The following is a 15,014-nucleotide window of genomic DNA, read 5'->3' on the forward strand; positions in this document are numbered from 1 at the left end:
TTCCTGTTCATTTTTTTTGTTCATTTCACTTTTGTTTAGTATCTATTTCATTTACTTTGGCAATGTAAACATATGTTTCCCATGCCAATAAAGCCCCTTGAATTGAGAGAGAGAGAGAGAGAGAGAGAGAGCGAGAGAGAAGGATAGAGAGAGAGAGAGAGAGAGAGAAGGATAGAGAGAGAGAAGGATAGAGAGAGAGAAGGATAGAGAGAGAGAAGGATAGAGAGAGAGAAGGAGAGAGAGAGAGAATAGAGAGAGAGAGAGAGAGAGAATGAGAGAGAGAGAGAATGAGAGAGAGAGAGAGAGAGAGAGAGAGAGAGAGAGAGAGAGAGAGAAGAGAGAGAGAGAGAGAGAGAGGAGAGAGAGAGAGAGAGAGAGAGAGAGAGAGAGAGAGAGAGAGAGAGAGAGAGAGAGAGAAGGGGAGAAGGATAGAAGGATAGAAAGGATGGAGTGTCTCACTTGAGGCTCTCCTGTGAGGAGGAGGAGGAGCGGTCTGAGGCAGGAAGGGACATTATGCTGTCAGAACTCTTCAGGTGGGACTGGAGAGCCTTCTGATAGGACGACTCTAGAGCCTGGAACAGCTGCTCCGCCTCCCGGCTGAAGTGGCCGTGGAACGTCCAGTAACACCTGCACAAAACAACAGAGAGGACAAAGGCGCAGAAAGAGTGAGACAGCCTGTCTTCAATGGAGCAATGTTTCAGGTTGGCAGATATCAAATGTGGAGGAAAAGTTGTTACCATGATAACATGTGATGTTTGTGAACTCCTATTTTCAAATAAAAATATGGTTAATGTATGGCCGACATAGTGTGAGAGTGACTTACTTCCTGGCCACTGATCTGGCCTCGGAGTCTGCATCATGGACTCCTTTCTTGATGGTCTCAGTCAGAACAGCTACATTCCTGAGGGGTCAAACAGAGAAGGAACACCAGCTTCATTCTCTCTGCATGCAGCATCCCCTTTACCCCCCTCTCCACCAAAACCACCACAGCATAAAAGCTACGGTTTACATCCCAAATGCCACACTAATCCCTATATAGTGCACTACTTTTGACCAGAGCCCTACGGGCACCCTATTCCCCTATATAGTGCACTGCTTTTGACCCAGAGCCTACGGCACCCTATTCCCTACATAGTACTGCTTTTGACCAGGTGCCAGGGCTCTGGTCAAAAGTACTGCACTATACAGGAATAGGGGTGCCATTTGGGACGAAATGTAATTCAATGAGAAGGGGACCTGAGAGCTCCCTGACATCCCAGTCAGAGATTTGGTTTCACCACAATGATGAAGCACAGTGTGCTTTTATGGGATAGATATCCCTCCCTGGCATTGCCATGGAAACTGCGGAGATGAGGAGCGACTCACTGACAACAACATTGTTTCATATTACTGTAAAAATTCACTTGACAGTAGCTAGAAAAAGGTTTACAGTACAGTAGCTAGCTACATCACAGCAATACAATATTAAGTTGTTGAAGAGGGGGACAATTATAAGTATGAGTTTATAGGCCTGTCTAGTAGCAGCCATTTTAGCGTGACCTCTCTAGAGAGTTGGTCTGCCACTCCTGCAGCAAGAGGTCCAAGAACTCAAAACAGCGCCTGGAAATAGAACAATAAGACAGTCAGGGAAAACAGACAGACATTCAGCTAGAGAGCGAATAGGATAAGTCTTTCTGAGGCTGTTTGTTTGTTTACCTTTCACGGCCACAGATTTAGATTGGCAGCTGCTGGTCACGGGTAGGAATGAGACGAGGGTAGTGTGTATGCTGGAAGACAGAGAAAGACCAGTTTTTACTAATTCAGTTACTAGCTGTTCTAAACTCAATAGAAATGTGAGGAACACACAAGGCATCTTTGGAGAACAATCGCAAGCAACCACCAACAATGAATGCCCACATCGGAATGCAGTGGAATGCAATTTGCAGCCCTCGGGAAGGAAAGATGTGTGTTTTTGTTCCTAAAAAGCAAGGCTAGCCACTCGACCATTTGGTCTAACTGACACTCAACAACCCAGCTCAATTGAACTAAATTAAATTCACCCCTCAACTTCATTCAAATGTCAATAACTTTCCTGTCCACTCACTCTGATGATGAGTCGTATGACAGCGATGCCGGATGTGGCCATGACCTTGGCCGGTTAGAGACCAGGGTTAGGAGAGTGGGCATGATGGACTCAGCACAATGGTCAAACCTGTTCCCCAGGATGTAGGACAGGTGGCTGCAGGATAGAGGTACGAAAAAGAGATGGAGACAAGTTATTATGATATCAATAGTATCTTATTTTGTACTGATGGGGCTGTACAATAAAGTGTGGGGAAAAAAACATTCCTAACACTCTTTGTAATTTCAGTTATTTTATTGCATTGATATTGTATAAATTATAATAGTATGGCTTTGGTAACATTAAGAAAGCTTGTTTGATTTGAATTGATACCGTGAGTAAGAGAATAGGACCAGAGGTCTCCTTTACCCCCCAGAGTGATACAGGCCTCTCTGACCACCTGAGAGCGCAGGTCTTTAGCGGACATCTTAAAGGCTGCCTCCATGAGACGCAGCTGCTGGGAGAAACCATCAAAATCACCGCTCCTGCCAAGAGCACAGAACGCATCTTCTTCAACTAGAGAGAAGAAGACAATGCTCATCAAGCCATTCATCAAAATAACATTTCCAATCAAATGATGAAGTGGCTGCTTAACAGAACAGTTACTTAATAGTCGTGGCTACATTCCAAAATCCACACTTAGAAAGCATGGCCAATACATTGCGTCATTCTAAGTGGTACGCTAGTGTGGATACTGGAATGTAGCCAGTGTGATGAAGTCATCTGGAGGTGGGGGACGATTGGTTGGTAGTCTCTTACCGCAGTGACTCTGTGCTCCCAGTCTCGTTTGTCGTCAGCCAGCACCTCTCTGATCTTGGTCATGGCGTCCTCCATCTCCCTGTTAGAGAAAAGCTGAGAGGAGGAGAGAAGAGGAATCCCTTAGAGGAAGCACATTCCAAATGCGTTTAATATACTCCCTGTAACATAGGGCAAGTTTGCCCAAGCGAGAATAGTGTGGAATGATTTTGATATTGTTATGAGAGTGAACACATACTTGCATAGTGGGCACCTCCTCGAAGGCCCGGATGAAGTCCTCCTCATCCACAGCCCCAGCAGCAGAAGCAGCACTAGGACCATCTCTCCCTGATATAAGCAGAAGACCACAAGGTCAAAATTGTTAACTTTACCAGGAAGCTATTCTAGTAGGCTATTATTCACACAAATATTCATCTTGGATTGGCTGCAGCCTTATGGAGTTCATGCAGGGTATATCACGCTCAATTCTCATTATCCCATGTTTCTATCAAATCTGTGTTCTCTCTGTGTTCTGGTTCCATTACATCATAACATAATCCTCACCATCGGCACTGTTCCAAGGTTACAGATAGACACTAGACAGCTCCACAGTGACTTATCTCCCATACAAATCCTGGACAGAGGTCATTATTCAGGGCTCTACGCTCAACCTTTTTACATGGAGAACGTGTGCGCCCTAAGTTGAAAAAATGTAGGCGAACACAAATCAATTTAGGAGCACGATGAAAAGTATTTGAGATATTAATTAGAATCATTCATTTTTCTAGGCGCACTGGTGCTCGAAATAAAAATTCTATGTGCATTTGTGAGTAAAATGGTTGCACTGCAGAGCCCCTGTTATTACCCATAGCCAAATAAAGGCTTTTCTAGATAATCCAGACATCATGAAGTCTAAAAGCATGAACAATGCACGCACACAGATAGAGCACGCACACAGACACACACACACACAATCATTCTTGAGGAAGCAAATGAAAGGCATACTGTGGTAGGAGAAAGAACTAATCCCATTTGACAATGTTAAAATAGTCATGGCTCATCGTTCCATCCCTAATACACTCTCTGCTGGTGCTGGAGTGAACAGGAAGGGCATCTCACCTGTTGATTTGGTGCTGGAAGCAGAGCTGGGCTTACGGAACGACCCCATGCTCACCGTCTTCTTCCCTGAGGAGGGGCCCTTAGAAGAAGAGGACCGCCCCCCGTCCACCGAAATCATCAAAGTTCTTATCTGGGAGGAAGGCAAAACAGAGAACTCAAGTTATTTCAACTCTGACACAATTTGAATGCTGACTGTACAAAACAAACAAAGCACGTTTCATATCAGCACCATGTGCTCAATCCCATTCCCTCATACAACAACACATTTCAGCAGCCGCCTACATGACCTTTTGGCATGACCTTCACACACACACATTGGGGGGGGTCATCAGCGTTCATTCTGTTGGTAATTGTCTAGGTCTGATTCCGGTCACCGGTGGTTGCGCCACATGCTTTGGAAGTGGAAGTGACTACCCCACAAACTGGTGTACTGAACATGTGAGTCCCGGTCGGTCGGCCCAGAGGGGGCAGAGTAATCTGCCAGACCAGCGATCAATGAAACAAAACCCCATGCATTATTCAGAGGTCCACACACACTGCAGGGCAGCACACCAACACATCACATCAGTTATGTGCCATCTACCTCAGTGTTTCTCTCCTCATTGCAATATTAAAACGACGTACACTGTCAATATCCCAACAAGGTGTCTAATAAACCAGCCTCATTTAAAACCCAGCTCTGAGCATTTCTGTGTCATCAACTACCAGTTGTGATAAGGGTAGCTCATTAATACAAAGTACAACAGATACAAAACTCATTGTACCGTTTTCATCTAGGTTAAAGACCATTTTAGGGAAACAACCATTCAGCAATGAATGTATTAAAATCCAGAAATGGTTGTGATAGCCTTCAGATTGTCTGAGCCTTCAGTCTTTATAGTGCATACTCTGTACCCAGCTGTCCTCTGTCTGTCACTCCTCAGCTGAAAATGTAAATCTCCCCAATCTCTCAATCTTCATCTCTTGACATGACCCACATTCCTCCAAGGCGCTCATTAACATGAATACAATGGGTCTCTCCTCTACCCCCACGTGTCAAGAAGAAAGAGAAGCAGAGCTTACAGGCACAGATCTTCCTGCAGACCAGTTTCCTCAGCATGTCGACAGACGGTCCACTCCAGACCCCCTCCTCACTCCTCACAGTCTCCACAGGTCTCCCAGCTAGCTCCCACGCTGCAGGCAGCTAGCAGTAACAGCTACACGCTCTCCTCCCTGACGCGTGAGCACCCGTGGCTCAGGCTATGGCTGCCCTCCTGCTACACAGTTGACACACTCTCCCAGTACACACAAGCGCTTGCTGCGTGCTGTGATGCTAGGTGTCCCCCCTACTGAGCACAGTGAGCCGGCCCGTAGAGCAGTGATTACAGAGAGAGCAGATGGACAGCTCCACCTCCCACAGGGGAGAGAGGAGCCAAGGACACACCCTCTCTATCACCATGATATGCCACCAGGCCTGGGAGTGGGAGGAGCCAGACAGAAACTGATGAGCCATGAATTCAATCTTAACAGGTCAGTGAGCCTAGCGCCATCACTGGAGAGTGATGAGAGAGACAAGGTGGAATTTACTCTATCTACAGGCAGTTGGTTATTCTCTGTCTTCAAGATTATTTTCCTTAACAGATGTGGAATTTGTCAGCACAGACAGCAGAGCAAAATGGAGGGAAATTCGCAGCTAAAGGATGAGCTGCATGCAAATGTTGGCTTCAGAAGCAAGCAGAGAGGGTTCAGGTTCAGATTGCAGTGTTTGCATTGTAAATAAAGACTGAGTTTTTTCTGGATCAAAATGGGCCTTAGTCGGTGGGCATAGCCATGGGAGTGGCCAAGGGTGTGGTCACAGTCTGAAAAATATAGAAGCTGTTTTAAAGCTAATTTCCTGCAATTCTACAAATTTTGCATTGACTTACAGTGGCTTGCGAAAGTATTCACCCCCCTTAGCATTTTTCTATTTTGTTGCCTTATAACCTGGAATTAAAAATTTATTTTGGGGGTTGTATCATTTGGTTTACACAACATGCCTACCACTTTGAAGATGCTAAATATTTTGTTTTGTGAAACAAACAAGAAATAAGACAAAAAACTGAAAACTTGAGTCGTGCATAACTATTCACCCACCCCAAAGTCAATACTTTGTAGAGCCACCTTTTGCAGCAATTACAGCTGCAAGTCTCTTGGGGTATGTCTCTATAAGCTTGGCACATCTAGCCACTGGGATCTTTGCCCATCCTTCAAGGCAAAACTGCTCCAGCTCCTTCAAGTTGGATTGGTTCCGCTGGTGTACAGCAATCTTTAAGTCATACCACAGATTCTCAGTTGGATTGAGGTCCGGGCTTTGACTAGGCCATTCCAAGACATTTAAATGTTTCCCCTTAAACCACTCAAAGTGTTGCTTTAGCAGTATGCTTAGGGTCATTGTCCTGCTGGAAGGTGAACCTCCGTCCCAGTCTCAAATCTCTGAAACAGGTTTCCCTCAAGAATTTCCCTGTATTTAGCACCATCCATCATTCCTTCAATTCTGATCAGTTTTCCAGTCCCTGCCGATGAAAAACATTACATTTTAGTGATTTAGCAGACGCTCTTATCCAGAGCGACTTACAGTTAGTGAGTGCATATATTTTCATACTGGCCCCCCGTGGGAAACGAACCCATAACCCTGGCGTTGCAAGCGCCATGCTCTACCAACTGAGCTACAGGGGATCCCCACAGCATGATGCTGCCACCACCATGTTTCACTGTGGGGATGGTGTTCTCCGGGGTGATGAGAGGTGTTGGCTTTACGCCAGACATTTTTCTTGATGGCCAAAAAGCTCAATTTTTAGTCTCATCATTAAAATGCAAATCAATTTATAACATTTTTGACATGCGTTTTTCTGGATTTTGATTGTTGTTATTCTGTCTCTCACTGTTCAAATAAACCTACCATTAAAATTATAGACTGATCATTTCTTTGTCAGCGGGCAAACGTACAAAATCAACAGGGGATCAAATACTTTTTTCCCCTCACTGTACTTTATATCTGGTTTTAGTCGTTGAAGTTTACACTGAAAACGTTTTTATTTTTTTTTTACTGTTTTGACATAGGTGGCCGAAGAAACCCTTAGGCGGCCCGCACAATACTTTTCTATGCAGATAAAATCATGGACTCTTTGTGAGCAAGGGCAGTACAACTGGTCTGAATGCAAAACATCCTGTTTGGTTAAAGCTACGAAGAAAATCAAATCCAATTTTATTCGTCACAAGCGCAAATACAACAGTGAAATGCTTACTTACAAGCCCTGTAACCAACAATGCAGTTTTAAGAAAGAATACAAAAATAAAATTCACACTAAAAATACAATATAAAATAATACGAAATAAAAGTAACAAATAATTAAAGAGCAGCAGTAAAAATAACAATAGCGAGGCTATATACAGGGGGTACCGTACTGAGGTAATTGAGGTAATATGTACATGTAGGTAGAGTTATTAAAGTGACTATTCATAGATAATAAACAGAGAGTAGCAGCAGCATAAAAGAGGGGGGGCAATGCAAATAGTCTGGGTAGCCATTTGATTACATGTTCAGGACATAGACAACAGTGTTTGCATAGACAATGTTAGACACATAACCTATGGATCCATGAGTGCATCCTAAAAGAAAACAACAAAATCAGCAATGAATCATAAGCCACATGAGACCTACTTTATAATGCAGTAATAATCTCCTGCAAACCAGACGTTCACTATTTAATCCACTAGATGGCAGTGCACCCTGATAATGGTACCAGTTGTTGTCTGAGAACAGAGCAACAACAGCTTCAACCTGAAAGTGATACTGTGGAATTCAACCTACAGTACCTCTGAGGAGAACACTCCATTATTCTCTACAGTACCTGAGGACACCAACTATCAACACACAGCTTGCTCTTCCTCTCCACCATCCGATACCTTGAGCACAAACCAGCCATTCTCTCACAGAGAAACTTTCTCACCGGGGAACGAGCTACTCAAGCACTTGACAACATAGGAGCAGCACAATTCAACAGCCCTATTCGTTTCAAATATTAATGCAATTTCTGCAAGAAAAAAAACATACATTTCAGCAGTAATTTCTCACAATCAACTAGACAAATAGGAGTGAAAAGCCAAGCCAGCATCAAAACAATCCTGAATGAATGAATGTTGCACATAACCAATCCCATGCCTACAGGCACTCTCTTCACTCTAGTTAGATCTTCATAATTATGAAAGAAAAGCATTGTAAATTAAAATGTCATTAGAAAAATAAAGTTAGTGTGGAAGAGGTGAACAAATTGTTGCTGGCCATTAATAATGAGAAACCACCTGGTATTGACAATTTAGATGGAAAGCTACTGAGGATAGTAGCGGAATATGTTGCAGCTCCTATTTCTCATATCTGAGCTTGGAGAAACATTTTTTCCCTCAAACCTGGAGGAAGCTAAAGTCATTCCGCTTCCCAAGAATGGTTAACCACCCTTTTCTGGTTCTAACAGCAGACCAATTTCAGTGCAGCTTTTGATATTATTGACCATCATCTGTTAGCGGAAAAACTTATGTGTGTATGGCTTTACACCCTCAGCTTTTGATCAATGATATGGCAATCTATCTAATAGAACACAGAGGGTTTTCTTCAATGGGAGCCTCTCTAATCTAATACATGTAAACTGTGGAATTCCGCAAGGGAGCTGTCTTGGCCTGTTACTGTTTTCTATTTTTACTAATGATTTACCACTAGCCTTAAACAAGCTAGTGAAATCACTGCAACTCTAAACAAAGAGTTGAAGTTAGATTCAGAATGGTTGGCCAGCAATAAACCAGTCCTGAATATATCGAAGACTAAGAGCATAGTATTTCAGAACAAATCATTCCTTAAGCTCTAGATCAGGGTCTCCAACCTTTTCTAACATGAGAGCTACTTTTAAAAAATGAAACGTCACGAGCTACACATTCTTTTCTAGCTTTCAAATAGGAACATTCTTTTCTTTTCCCACTCCCCTGCAACTCTTCCCTGTTCCTTACTGTACAAGAGAAAGTAGCGCACTGTTTTCTGTCAATATGCCCATGGGGCAGCGCAGCACAATGGCCCAGCGTCGTCCAGGGTAGGGGAGGGAATGGCCGGCAGGGATGTAGCTCAGTTGGTAGAGCATGGCGTTTGCAATGCCAGGGTTGTGGGTTCAATTCCCACGGGGCCAGTATGAAAAATTAATAAAAATAATAATAATGTATGCATCTCACTAACTGTAAGTCACTCTGGATAAGAGCGTCTGCTAAATGACTAAAATGTCAATGTAAATGTAAAATAATGGTTATTAAGCCACTCTTAAGGGGGCTCTATAAAATATGTGATTTTATTTTTCCTGGTTTTAGATTTCTTTTAGGTTTTTCACTCTCAAAAATAAAATAGTTCATAGAGAAACAATGGAATTGGATGTTCTGAGTCAATGTCAATAGTTAAATCCAGTGGTGGAAAAGGTACCCAATTGTCATACTTGAGTAAAAGTAAAAGATACCTTAATAGAAAATGACTCAAGTAAAGTGAAAGTCACCCGAGTAAAATACTACTTGAGTAAAAGTCTAAAAGTATTTAGTTTTAAATATACTTAAGTAAGTATCAAAAGTAAATGTAATCGCCAACATGTACTTAAGTATCAAAAGTACAAGTATAAATCATTTCAAATTCCTTATATTTTAAGCAGACGGTACCATTTTCTTATTTTTTTAAATTGATGGATAGCCAGGGGCAGACTCAACATTTAGACATCATTTACAAACAAAGCATGTGTATTTAATGAGTCCACCAGATCAGAGGCAGTAGGGTGTAGGGATGACCAGGGTAAGTGTTCTGTTGATAAGTGCGTTTTTGGACCATTTTCCTGTGCTTGCTAAGCATTCAAAATGTACCGAGTACTTTTGGGTGTCAGGGGAAAATGTATGGAGTAAAAAGTACAATATTTTCTTAAGGAATGTAGTGAAGTAAAAGCAAAAGTTGAAAAAATATAAATAATAAATATACCCCAAAAAACTACTTAAGTAGTACTTTAAAGTATTTTTACTTAAGTACTTTACACCACTGGTTACATCACATCAGAATACAATTGTTTTTAGGTCTGGAAGAAAACTAACAAATATATATTTTTTTGAGTAATTCCCTTTAATTGCATATCTAGTGAGTGAGGAATATGCCAGTCTAGCTATGGTTCTGCACTGCTGCTTCTCATTTCATGGAAACGCTTGAAAATAACAAATAATAGATACAAATGATATACTTCCTCATGATATACTTCTGCCAGGTAAGCCTACTTTGCAGTTAACATTTAATTGAGATGGTTTTGGGAAAGTATTTCTGTCAACCCACAAAATGGTCATCACATCAACTGGTAACACGGTGATAGACAAACGCACGCACCACACAGACAGGTGGGCAATATTGCTGGAAATTAATTGGCCGATAGTGTGTTAAGTTTGGCTTTTTAAGCCAATAGTGGATAACCAGGAATGGGATAAATGTCAATGTTGCGTTGATTAGATAGTAGCTGGGAGCTTGGGTGTCTGATACTTGTGAGATTTGTTTATGACAGTTTGCAGTGGAACACGTGAAAATTGCATGTACTTTCAGAATTGTTTGGCAAGCTACTCATAATCGGCCTGTTGGAGACCGCTGCTCTAGACCTAAGCTGGATCTGGTTAGGAAAGATGTGGTTATAGAACAAGTTGAGGAAACTAATCTTCTTGGTGTCACTTTAGACTGTAACCTGTCAGGACTAGGTTACCACAACTGATCAAAAGAAGTCCTGCAGGCTCAATTTGATCTTATCGTGACTTCTGCCACGGTAATATGGTCAGGTGCTGCAAAGAAAGACATAACGCTACAGCTGGCCCAAAACAGAGCAGCACGTCTTATCCAGCAATGTTCCAAGAGCTAATGTCAACAGCATGTTGACATTTCCTGGCTCATAGTAGAGAAGAAATTGTCTGTATCACTTCTCGTTTTTTTGTTACTCCAAAACGGTCCTATTCAATCAACTAACATACAGCTCTGACAGACATTCATACTCCACAAGGCATGCAACTAAAGGTCTTTCCTTAGTCCCTAAAGCCAAAAAAACAAATTCAAGGCAATTCACAGTAAATATAGAGCCTAATACTGTAGCTTGGAACTCCCTGCCATCTCAAATCACTCAAGCAAGCAGCAAAAGTAGCTTTAAAAAACTAATAAAACAGCAAACCACAGCGCCTCTGACCTAAATAGCTGTAGCATCTCCCTTGCAAGCACATTTGGTGTTTGGGTTAAAGTTAAAAGCTAGGATGTGCCCTTAGTATCAAGATATCAGTGCCTGCTCAGAGAAAGCATTCGTAAGCAAAGCCTCAGTAGAGTAAGAACATACTGCTCCATATAATATGATAGTCTGGTCAGTTTACTGATGTCAGTCAGTAGAGCAAAGTTTTATGAAAGTGTATTCTTATTTTGTGTGTGACTGGTGGATGCTGCTGGGTGTGAGTGTGATGCGGGAATGAAAATAGATATGCAAAACAAGTTTATGAGAACTGGAGGAAACTCCATATCAAGGGGACTTTATTAAAATAAGTCCAAAGGCCACAAACTATACCTTAGCTAAGCCTTTACGGGCGGTAGACTGTAACACGGCAATTGTTTGGTTTAGTTCATTTCTATGCACTAGACAGGGCGAATGCAGTAAGTGAAGCCCATCTGATGATATTGACTGTCACGAATTCAGCCGAGGCTGCCCCTCCTCCTTGCTCGGGCAGGTTTCAGCGTTCGTCGTCACCGGCTTACTAGCCACTACCGCTCCATTTATCATCACTCCATTTGTCTTGTCTTGTCAATCACACACACCTGGTACTCATTCCCTCATTAGTCTGTGTATAAGTGTTCCCTCTGCCCCCTTGTCCTTTGTGAGTGATTGTTCATTGTGAGAGTGAGTAGCTTGGTTGTATGTAGCCAAGGTGGATTTTCCCTTGTGCTAGTTTTGTTTTGACGCTTGCTGCGCTTTATTCATGTACACTGAATAAACTCTGGATTTCGGTGTTTTACCTCCTGCGCCTGACTCCGTCATTCACACCTCATCACAGAATCACTCACCCTCTATGGAGTCAGCAGGAGAGGAGCGCATGCCTGGAATAGTGGCAAGGGTCCAGGAACATTCCACTATGCTGGCCAGCTTGGGGGAAGCGATGGATCGGGTTCTTCAGGTCGTCCAACGCCTGGAGATCTGGCCAACCGGATCCAGCCACCTACATCACAGCACCCGGAGGGATCCAGATATCTCGACCACGGGCGTTCGATGGGACGCCGGCTCTATGTCAGGGATTCCCTCTCCAACTGGAGCTGTACTGCTCCAGTGTCCGTCCTCATTTCCTGCCTCTCGGGGAAAGCCCTGGAGTGGGCCAACGCGGTTTGGAGAGAAGGAGGAGCCGCGTTGGTGGACTACAGGGAGTTTGCCCGCCTATTTCGGGCGGTTTTCGATCACCCGCCCGAGGGTCGAGAGGCGGGTGAGCAGCTGGTCCACTTGAGGCAGGGGACAAGGACAGTACAGGAGTTCGTGCTGGAGTTCCGGATTCTGGCAACAGGATCCGGGAGGAACGAGTGGGCCCTGATCAACCAGTTCCGGTGCCATCTACGGGAGGACGTCCGACGGGAGCTAGCGTGCCGTGACACCAGTTTGTCTTTTACCGAAATGGTGGACATGGACATTCGTCTGGATAACCTGCTGGCAACCAGAGGACGTCCTGGAGGAGGTCTGCCCGTTCCCGCCCCAACTCAACGCGGATCCAGAGCTCCGGAGCTGGGTGGTACCGCGCACCGAGAGAGCAGGACGACAGCGCCAGTGCCAATCGGATGGCACGAAGGACATTCCACCACACGTTGTCGTCAGCGCTCTTTTGGGTCAAGAGGTGGCCGCAGGGCACTCTCGCATCACCCCAGGTATTGAGCACCCACACTTGTTCAGAGCCCTCTGCTGTGCACTGTACCATACCCATATACTTCCCTGATTACATGAGAGTTCCCAAGTGTAAGGCGCTTGTAGATTCAGGCGCAGCTGGGAACTTTATGGATAAAACCTTTGCACGCTTGCCAGGGCATTTCATTAGTTCCCCTATCCATTCCACGCCCCATCAGAGCACTTGATAGTCGACCATTAGGGTCCGGGTTGATAAAGGAAGTCACGGTACCAGTCACCATGATCACACAGGAGACGCATTGTGAGCAGGTCACTTTTTTCCATCATTGAGTCTCCTGCTTTCCCTGTGGTGTTAGGTATTCCGTGGCTAGCACTCCACAACCCCACTTTCTCATGCGTTCACAGGGTGGTCGTGGAGTGTCAGGGTAGGTGTCTGGGTGTTTCCGTTGGTGCAACCACGGTGGAAAGTCAGACGGTGCCTCCACCGTGCGCATTCCCCCAAATACCATGATCTGGCACAAGTTTTCTCCAAGAATAAAGCAACTAAATTGCCACCTCATCGGGCAGGGGATTCGCAATAAACCTTTGGGTAGACGCTGTACCTCCCAGGTATATATGTATCCCCTGTCGCAGGCAGAGACGTACGTCCCCGAGTCCCTGCACCAGGGGTACATACGTCCCTCCACTTCACCCGCCTCCTCAAGTTTATTTTTTGTGAAGAAGAAAGACGGGCGGGTCTGCGCCCGTTGCATTGACTATCAACCACTGAACAGGGAGACGATTAGATTTAGTTATCCTCTCCCCCTCATTCCGTCAGTGGTTGAGTCATTGCATGGAGCGCGCTTCTTCACTAAATTAGATCTCAGGAGTGCGTACAACCTGGTGCGTATCCGAGAGGGAGATAGAGTGGAAGACAGCATTCAGCACAACCACAGGGCATTATGAATACCTGGTGATGCCCTATGGTTTGATGAATGCTCCCTCAGTCTTCCAGTCCTTTGTGAACGAGGTGTTTCGGGTCATGCTTGGTCGCGGTGTAGTGGTCTACATCGATGACATCTTGGTGTATTCGCTAAGCGCGCGAGCATGTGTCCTGGTTCGCAGACTGCCCCGACTGTTGGAAAATGACCTTTATGCCAAGGCAGAGAAGTTTGTTTTTCAGCAGTCCATCTCCTTCCTCGGATACCGCATTACCACCTCAGGTGTGGAGATGGGAGGGAGATTCGCGTTTCAGCCGTGCGTAATTGGCCGACTCCAACCACGGTAAAGGAGGTGCAGCGCTTCCTTGGCTCCGCCAACTATTATCGGAGGTTTATCCGGGGCTTTGGCAAGGTCGCAGCTCCCATTACATCTCTGTTGAAGGGTGGGCCGTCCCTGCTCCGCTGGTCTGCTGAGGCTGACAGGGCCTTCAGTAACCTGAGGGAACTGTTCACCTCGGCCCCGGTACTGGCCCACCCCGATCCATCACTACCGTTCGTAGTGGAGGTGGATGCGTCCGAGGTTGGGATGGGAGCAGTCCTGTCTCAACGCTCGGGCACGCCACTCAAGCTCCGCCCCTGTGCGTTCTTCTCAAAGAAGCTCAGCCCGGCGGAGCAGAACTACAGCATTGGTGATCGGGAGCTGTGACGTGAGGGTGTATGTTTCCTCCTGCTCAGTGTGCGCCCAGAGTAAGGCACCTAGGCACCTCTCAGTGGGTAAGTTAAAACCTTTACCAGTTCCACAACGACCATGGTCTCATTTGAGTGTTGATTTTTTTAACTGATCTGCCTCTCTCTCAAGGGAACACCACCATCCTGGTCATTGTGGACCACTTTTTGAAGGCCTGCCGCCTCCTTCCTCTGCCCGGTCTCCCCACGGCTCTGCAAACTGCGGAGGCCCTGGTTACACGTCTTCCGGCACTACGGGGTACCAGAGGATATAGTGTCTGACCGAGGTCCCCAGTTCACGTCAAAAGTCTGGAAGGCGTTCATGGAACGTCTGGGAGTCTCGGTCAGCCTGACCTCTGGGTCCCACCCTGAGAGTAATGGGCAGGTGTAACGGGTAAATCAGGATGTGGGTAGGTTCCTGAGGTCCTATTGCCAGGACCGTCCGGGGGAGTGGTCAGTGTTCCTGCCATGGGCAGAATATGCCCAGAACTCTCT

General features: G+C 45.0%; 1 pseudogene; it reads right to left on the reverse strand.

Annotated features, from left to right (window-relative positions):
- LOC123484780 overlaps window positions 1–15,014 on the reverse strand; it is a 39,396-nt pseudogene that overhangs the window by 15,275 nt on the left and 9,107 nt on the right.

Source organism: Coregonus clupeaformis, unplaced genomic scaffold (genome assembly GCF_020615455.1).
Source record: "Coregonus clupeaformis isolate EN_2021a unplaced genomic scaffold, ASM2061545v1 scaf0460, whole genome shotgun sequence".
In the NCBI taxonomy this organism is placed as follows: domain Eukaryota; kingdom Metazoa; phylum Chordata; class Actinopteri; order Salmoniformes; family Salmonidae; genus Coregonus; species Coregonus clupeaformis.